General features: G+C 39.1%; 1 long non-coding RNA gene across 1 annotated transcript; it reads right to left on the reverse strand.

Moving 5' to 3' along the window:
- Positions 1 to 353: 353 nt before the first annotated feature.
- Positions 354 to 4,071, reverse strand: LOC308615321. The gene is made up of 3 exons (XR_014015505.1): positions 3,878 to 4,071; positions 3,366 to 3,489; positions 354 to 808 (listed from the first exon to the last, which is right to left on the reverse strand). It is a non-coding gene; the product is annotated as an uncharacterized lncRNA (long non-coding RNA).
- Between the last annotated feature and the right edge of the window lie 5,379 nt (positions 4,072 to 9,450).

The following is a 9,450-nucleotide window of genomic DNA, read 5'->3' on the forward strand; positions in this document are numbered from 1 at the left end:
TCACTGAAATGAAGAATGACTTTTCTCCCTGATAGCACTTTCGGAAAACAAACAAACAAAATGAAACCTTTGATGTATTGTTAAGTGAAAAAAACAAGGTGTAGAACAATGTGTGTTGTGCATTATTATTTGTGTATTTAAGACGCATATACATATATGAATGTTTGCAACTACATAAGATGTCTCCAGCAGAATACTCTAGAAATTGTCAATAAAGATTATCTTTGGTAAGGGAACTGGTGGCTGATGGGGGGCAGGGGTGCAAGACAGAATTATTTTTCACTGAATACTCTATAAAACTTTATCTATTGGTGTGTGTGTTCCTATTATCACTCAGAATAAAGAATAAATTTTTTAAAGGAAGAAAGTGCACCTCCTCTGGCCTAGCCCCTTGTTTCACTGCAATCAGACTGCAATGTCTTAGGACTCAGATGCCTTGACTTTTTTTTTTTTTTAGTCTTTATTGAATTTGTTACAATATTGCTTCTGTTTTATGTTTTGATTTTTTGGCCGCAAGGCATGTGGGATCTTAGCTCCCCAACCAGGGATCAAACCTGCACCCCCTGCATTAGAAGGCAAAGTCTTAACCACTGGACCACCAGGGAACTCCCAGATGCCTTGACTGTTGAAGAGACTTGGGAGGAGGAGTTGGCACAAGAGGAGGAGGACCTTCTGGCACGTTCTCTTCCCCTCCATAGTTGAGGTGCTGTATCAACATCCTCTGAGTCTCCACAGACAACCAGGACAAAATGAAGGGGCAGGAACCAGAGCCCGTTGGCTTCCACAAGCGAAAGTGATCAGCTGTTTTCTTAAAAACAGAGCCAAAAATATATATATATATCTTCTGATCTCACTCTGAGTTACATTATGAACTTTCCAAAAGTCAGTCCTTAGATTTCCACCTGACAGCCAAGGATGTTTTTCTGTTAAATTTTAATCATATCACTAGAGTTTATTAATTGTTTCAACAGACATCTATGTCCATTCATAAAAAAAAAAAAAAGACAGAGTAAATAAATCAACTTTCAAATCATGTCCTTCTGTAAACACCAGCTGCACCGGAAAAGGAAGGCAGCCTGTGAGCAGCTTCCCACTGCAGTGCTGGGCTGGGGCTGTCCACGCACATGCTCAGAGCTTGTTGATGTGTCCTACAGCCCACAGGAAAGAACTTCAGCGGAAAGCAAGAAGGCAGAACAATTGTGTGAACCTACCTCCCCTTCTTACCCTCCAAACATCTGGCTCTTGTGTGTGTCACCTCTTTGATTCAAACCTGCTCTGGGGTTATTGATAAAGAAAATCTCCACCTGGGTGAGGAGGGGTGGGTGTGGACCAAATACTTCTTCACTAAAGAACAATTAGCACACGCTTACTTTTTGTAGCGAAAGAGTGGAGCAGGTTGGTTATAAACCATGTTTCTGAAATTGCCCAGCTAGTTCTCTGCCAACTCTTTACAGGGATACTGAAACAAAAGCTGGAAGCAAAGAGATAGTAAGAAAAGCCCTTACGACTGGGGCTATGGGAAAAGGTAAACACCCAAGACGCCATCTTGGTATTGGCCAGCCGTAGGGAAATCTCTGCTGTTTAACATAATGCGTTTATAAACACAGATGTCAGGGATGACGAGTTTATTTTTGTAGTTCTGCATCTTTCGTTTCCCCAGTTGATTCTTATTCTTATCTTCTTCGACGTCAGAACAGCCAAACAGGATTCAAGTGATACATTTGGATGGCTTGCTTCCCTGAATTGTGTCTCTATTCATTTACAGGACAGACACTTAATTCCACCTGTGGAAATGGCAGTTTTGCAATTGTCACAACCATTGTCCTGCTCATTTCATTTTACTGGGGTACTTTGGATAACAACCTCCTGGACTTATTTCGATGGCAGTTTGATAGTAATGTTGGCTGGAGATCAGCTATTAAGTTTATGTGCTCATCAGATTTTAACTAAAAGCCTAATTTAAAAGTAATTAGAGGGCTTCCCTGGTGGTGCAGTTGTTGAGCGTCCGCCTGCCGATGCAGGGGACATGGGTTCGTGCCCCGGTCCGGGAGGATCCCACATGCCACGGAGCGGCTGGGCCCGTGAGCCATGGCCACTGAGCCTGCGCGTCTGGAGCCTGTGCTCCGCAACGGGAGAGGCCACAACAGTGAGAGGCCCGCGTACCGCAAAAAAAAAAAAAAAAAAAAAAAAGGTAATTAGAGCCACTTGAATTTGGTTGGGTGCCAAAGTTAAGTTGCAGGCAGAACTTGAGGACTGCAGGCTGCATGCTTAGTGTGCAGGAGACTGCATTCCCTTCTCTTTTCCACCTCTCTCATTATCAGCACTACACTCGGGGATGGGTGGATGGGTGGATGGGTGGATGGGTGGGTGCAGAAAGTGAGGGAAATGAAGTGCCACTGAGCCAGTGCCACTGGAAGAAATTCAACAGGGTTAAGTGCAAAGTCATGCATTTAGGCTGGAAAAAATAAATCAATTGCACAATTTTAGACTGGGGGAGACCAAGTCGGCAGGCACATACATGAAAGAGATTTGAGAGTTTAGTTAACTGCAAGCTTATTTAAAAAAAATTAAAACCATGGTAGGACTTACAACACACTAAAACTCACCGTTATAAATACTTTACAAATATTAACTCTTTTCATTCTTTATGAGCAATTTTGTGAAGTAAATACTATCAATATGTCCCATTATCTCATGGGAAATTGAGTCAGAAAGAGAATAAATAACTTGCACGTAGTTACCTAGCTAGAAAGTGCCAGAGCCATGATCAAATTCAGACGATCTGGCCACAGAGTCCACGCTTTTAATGCTGGACCTTGATACAAGCCAGTAGTGGGCAGATTCACTTTTCATGTTGTCCCTGGTTAAAGCTCATTACGATGAATATCATGATAATCAAAGTTTCCATGAAAAGAAAAATAGATGTCCAAAGTCTATGTCAATTGCTTCAAATAACAGTGAACAAAAGAAAATTCTACAACCTTAAAAGTAATTAATATTATCTTAAATATGGTATGATGTTGTTAAACGCACATTTTTGTAGATAGTTTTGATGGAAACAATATCAACAAAAATATAAGGGCAACATTTCAAGTCAAATTAACCTTCTGGGTCTTCAGTCTCACCTGTCCAATGTGTAGAATGAGCTCAATCATTTCAATCCCTTCAAACTTTAAGATTCTAATACAGGCATACCTTGGCGTTATTGCAGGTTTGGTTCCAAACCACCCAAATAAAGCAAATTTTGCAAAAAAAGTGAGTCATAGGAATTTATTGTTTCCCAGTGCATTTAAAAGTTATAGTTACACTATACTGAAGTCTATTAAGTGTGCAATAGCATTGTGTCTAAAAAAAAATGTACATACCTTAATTTTAGAAATATTGAGGTTTTTGGTTCAAGATGGCAGAGTAGAGGGACGTGCTCTCATTCTCTCTTGCGAGAGCACCAGAATTACAATTAACTGCTGAACAATCATCCACAGGAAGACACTGGAACTCACCAAAAAAGATACCCCACATCCAAAGACAAAGGAGAAGCCACAATGAGATAGTAGGAGGGGCGCAATCACAATAAAATCAAATCCCATAACTGCTGTGTGGGTGACTCACAAACTCGAGAACACTTATACCACAGAAGTCCACCCACTGGAGTGAAGGTTCTGAGCCCCACGTCAGGCTTCCCAACCTGGGGGTCCGGCAATGGGAGGGGGAGTTCCTAGAGAATCAGACTTTGAAGGCTAGTGGGATTTGATTGCAGGACTTCGACAAGACTGGGGGAAACAGGGACTCCACTCTTGGAGGGCACACACAAAGTAGTGTGTGCATCGGGACCCAGGGGAAGGAGCAGTGACCCCAAAGGAGACTGAACCAGACCTACCTGCAAGTGTTGGAGGGTCTCCTGCAGAGGCAGGGGGTGGCTGTGTCTCACTGTGAGGACAAGGACACTGGCAGCAGTTCTGGGAAGTACCCCTTGGCATGAGGCCTCCTGAAGTCGGCCATTAGCTCCACCAAAGAGCCCGGGTAAGCTCCAGTGTTGGGTCGCCTCAGGCCAAAAAAACAACAGGGAGGGAAGCCAGCCCCACCTATCAGCAGACAAGTGGATTAAAGTTTTACTGAGCTCTGCCCACCAGAGCAACAGCCAGCTCTATCCACCACCAGTCCCTCCCATCAGGAAACTTGCACAAACCTCTTAGATAGCCTCATCCACCAGAGGGCAGACAGCAGAAGCAAGAAGAACTACAATCCTGCAGCCTGTGGAACAAAAACCACATTCACAGAAAGATAGACAAGATGAAAAGGCAGAGGGCTATGTACCAGATGAAGGAACAAGATAAACCCCCAGAAAAACAACTAAATGAAGTGAAGATAGGCAACCTTCCAGAAAAAGAATTCAGAATAATGATAGTGAAGATAGTGAAGTACCTCGGAAAAAGAATGGAAACAAAGATTGAGAAGATTCAAGAAGTGTTTAACAAAGACCTAGAACAATTAAAGAACAAACAAACAGAGATGAACAATACAATAACTGAAATGAAAAATACACTAGAAGGAATCAATAGCAGAATAACTGAGACAGAAGAACGGATAAGTGACCTGGAAGAAAGAATGGTGGAATTCACTGCTGTGGAAAAGAATAAAGGAAAAAGAATGAAAAGAAATGAAGACAGCCTAAGAAACCTCTGGGACAACATTAAACATCACAACATTCGTATTATAGGGGTTCCAGAAGGAGAAGAGAGAGAGAAAGGACCCAAGAAAGTATTTGAAGAGATTATAGTCAGAAACTTCCCTAACATGGGAAAGGAAATAGCCACCCAAGTCAAGGAAGCGCAGAGACTCCTATACAGGATAAACCCAAGGAGAAACACGCTGAGACACATAGTAATCAAATTGGAAAAAATTAAAGACAAAGAAAAATTATTGAAAGCAGCAAGGGAAAAATGACAAATAACATACAAGGCAACTCCCATAAGGTTAACAGCTGATTTCTCAGCAGAAACTCTACAAGCTAGAAGGGAGTGGCGTGACATATTTAAAGTGATGAAAGGGAAGAACCTACAACCAAGATTACTCTACCCGGCAAGGAGGCAAGGATCTCATTCAGATTCGATGGAGAAATCAAAAGCTTTACAGACAAGCAAAAGTGAAGAGAATTCAGCACCACCAAACCAGCTCTACAGCAAATGCTAAAGGAACTTCTCTAAGTGGGAAACACAAGAGAAGAAAAGGACCTACAAAAACAAACCCAAAACAATTCAGAAAATGGTAATAGGAACATGCATATCGATAATTACCTTAAATGTGAATGGATTAAATGCTCCAACCAAAAGACACAGGCTCGCTGAATGGATACAAAAACAAGATCCATATATATGCTGTCTACAAGAGACCCACTTCAGACCTAGGGACACATACAGACTGAAAGTGAGGAGATGGAAAAAGATATTCCATGCAAATGGAAATCAGAAGAAAGCTGGAGTAGCAATACTCATCAGATAAAATAGACTTTAAAATAAAGAATTGTACAGAGACAAGGAAGTACACTACATAATGATCAATGGATCAATCTAGGAAGAAGATATAACAATTATAAATATATATGCACCCAACATAGGAGCACCTCAATACATAAGGCAACTGCTAAGAGCTATAAAAGAGGAAATCAACAGTAACACAATAATAGTGGGGGACTTTAACACCTCACTTACACCAATGGACAGATCATCCAAACAGAAAATTAATAAGGAAACACAAGGTTTAAATGACATAATGGACCAGATAGATTTAATTGATATTTATAGGACATTCCATCCAAAAACAACAGATTATACTTTCTTCTCAAGTGTGTACAGAACATTCTCCAGGATAGATCACATCTTGGGTCACAAACCAAGCCTCAGTAAATTTAAGAAAATTGAAATCATATCAAGCATCTTTTCTGACCACAGTGTTATGAGATTAGAAATCAATTACAGGGAAAAAAACATAAAAAACACAAACACATGGAGGCTAAACAATACATTACTAAATAACCAGGAGATCACTGAATAAATCAAAGAGGAAATCAAAACATACCTAGAGACAAATGACAATGAAAACACAACAGTCCAAAACCTATGGGATGCAGCAAAAGCAGTTCTAAGAGGGAAGTTTATAGCAATACAAGCCTACCTCAAGAAACAAGAAAAATCTCAAATAAACCATCTAACTTTACACCTAAGTGAGCTAGAGAAAGAAGAACAAACAAAACAAAAAGTTAGCAGAAGGAAAGAAATCATAAACATCAGAGCAGAAATAAATGAAATAGAAACAAAGAAAACCAGAGAAAAGATCAAGAAAACTAAAAGCTGGTTCTTTGAGAAGATAAACACAAGTGATAAACCATTAGCCAGACTCATCAAGAAAAAGAGGGAGAGGACTCAAATCAATAAAATTAGAAATGAAAACAGAGAAGTTACAAGAGACACCGCAGAAATACAAAGCATCCTAAGAGACCATTGCAAGCAATTCTATGCCAATAAAATGGACAACCTGGAAGAAATGGACAAATTCTTAGAAAGGTATAACTTCCCAAGACTGAACCAGGGAGAAACAGAAAATATGAACAGACCAATCACAAGTAATGAAATTGAAACTGTGATTAAAAATCTTCCAACAAATAAAAGTCCAGGACCAGATGGCTTCACAGGTGAATTCTATCAAACATTTAGAGAACAGCTAACACCCATCCTTCTCAAACTCTTCCAAAAAATTGCAGAGGAAATAACACTCCCAAAGTCATTCTATGAGGCCACCATCACCCTGATACCAAAACCAGACAAAGATACTACAAAAAAAGAAAATTACAGACCAATATCACTGATGAATATAGATGCAAAAATCCTCAACAAAATACTAGCAGACAGAATCCAACAACACATTAAAAGGATCATACACCATGATCAAGTGGGATTTATCCCAGGGATGCAAGGATTCTTCAATATACGCAAATCAATGTGATACACCATATTAACAAATTGAAGAATAAAACTCTCAATAGATGCAGAAAAAGCTTTTGACAAAATTCAATGGCAATTTATGATAAAAACTCTCCAGAAAGTGGGCATAGAGGGAATGTACCTCAACATAATAAAGGCCATATATGACAAACCCACAGCAAACATCATTCTCAATGGTGAAAAACTGAAAGCATTTCCTCTAAGATCAGGAACAAGACAAGGATGTCCACTCTCACCTCTGTTATTCAACATAGTTTTGGAAGTCCTAGCCACGGCAATCAGAGAAGAAAAAGAAATAAAAGGAATCCAAATTGGAAAAGAAGAAGTAAAACTTTCACTGTTTGCAGATGACATGATACTATACATAGAGAATCCTAAAGATACCACCAGAAAACTACTAGAGCTAATCAATGAATTTGGTAAAGTTTCAGGATACAAAATTAATGCACAGAAATCTCTTGCATTTCTATACACTAATGATGAAAAATCTGAAAGAGAAATTAAGGAAACACTCCCATTTACCACTGCAACAAAAAGAATAAAATACCTAGGAATAAACCTACCTAGGGAGACAAAAGACCTGTGTGCAGAAAACTATAAGACACTGATGAAAGAAATTAAAGATGATACAAAGAGATGGAGAGATATACCATGTTCTTGGATTGCAAGAATCAATATTGTGAAAATGACTATACTACCCAAAGCAATCTACAGATTCAATGCAATCTCTATCAAATTACCAATGGCATTTTTTTACAGAACTAGAAGAAAAAATTCTTAAAATTTTTATGGAGACACAAAAGACCCCGAATAGCCAAAGCAGTCTTGAGAGAAAAAAATGGAGCTGGAGGAATCAGAGTCCCTGACTTCAGACTATACTACAAAGCTACAGTAATCCAGACAATATGGCACTGACACAAAAACAGAAATATAGATCAATGGAACAGGCTAGAAAGCCCAGAGATAAACCCACACACCTATGGTCAACTAATCTATGACAAAGGAGGCAAGGATATAGATGGAGAAAAGACAGGCTCTTCAATAAGTGGTGCTGGGCAAACTGGACAGCTACATGTAAAAGAATGAAATTAGAACACTCCCTAACACCATACACAAAAATAAACTCAAAATGGATTAGAGACCTAAATGTAAGAGCAGACACTATAAAAGTCTTAGAGGAAAACATAGGAAGAACGCTCTACGACATAAATCACAGCAAGATCTTTTTTGATCCACCTCCTAGAGTAATGGAAATAAAAACAAAAATAAACAAATGGGACCTAATGAAACTTAAAAGCTTTTGCACAGCAAAGGAAACCATAAGCAAGACGAAAAGACAACCCTCAAAATGGGAGAAAATATTTGCAAACGAATCAACGGACAAAGGATTAATCTCCAAAATATATAAACAGGTCATGCAGCTCAATATTAAAAAATCAAACAACCCAATCCAAAAATGGGCAGAAGACCTAAATAGACATTCCTCCAAAGAAGACATACAGATGGCCAAGAAGCATATGAAAAGCTTCTCAACATCACTAATTATTAGAGAAATGCAAATCAAAACTACAGTGAGGTATCACCTCACACCAGTTAGAATGGGCATCATCAGAAAATCTACAAACAAATGCTGGAGGGGGTGTGGAGAAAAGGGAACCCTCTTGCACTGTTGGTGGGAATGTAAATTGCTACAGCCACTATGGAGAACAGTAATGGAGGTTCCTTAAAAAACTAAAACTAGAATTACCATATGACCCAGCAATCCTACTACTGGGCATATACCCAAAGAAAACCGTAATTCAAAAAGACACATGCGTCGCAATGTTTTTGCAGCACTATTTACAATAGCCAGGTCATGGAAGCAACCTAAATGCCCATCAACAGATGAATGGATAGAGAAGATGTGGTACATATATGCAATGGAATATTACTCAGCCATAAAAAGGAACGAAATTGGGCCATTTGTAGAGATGTGGATGGACCTAGAGACTGTCATACAGAGTAAAGTAAGTCAGAAAGAGAAAAACAAATATAGTATATTAACGCATATATGTGGAACCTAGAAAAATGGTACAGATGAACTGGTTTGCAGGGCAGAAATTGAGACACAGATATAGAGGACAAATGTATGGCCACTAAGCGGGGAAAGTGGAGGGGTGGGTGGTGTGATGAATTGGGAGATTGGGATTGACATGTATACAGTAATATGTATAAAATGGATAAAAAATGAAAAATAATATAAAATAAAATAAATAAAAATGCTGCTGGAAAAATTGCACCAATAGATTTGTTCAATGCAGAGTTGCCACAAACTTTCAATTTGTAAAAAATGCAATATGCATGAAATTCAATAAAACGAAGTATGTCTATACTCTCCCCAAATGACCTTTTAGGTCAGTTAGAAGTTCATTTATTCAGTCATGAAACTGGCATTTTTCTGAATGTTTACTCT

Source organism: Mesoplodon bidens, assembly GCF_964165515.1.
Source record: "Mesoplodon bidens genome assembly, chromosome: 1".
Lineage (NCBI taxonomy): Eukaryota > Metazoa > Chordata > Mammalia > Artiodactyla > Ziphiidae > Mesoplodon > Mesoplodon bidens.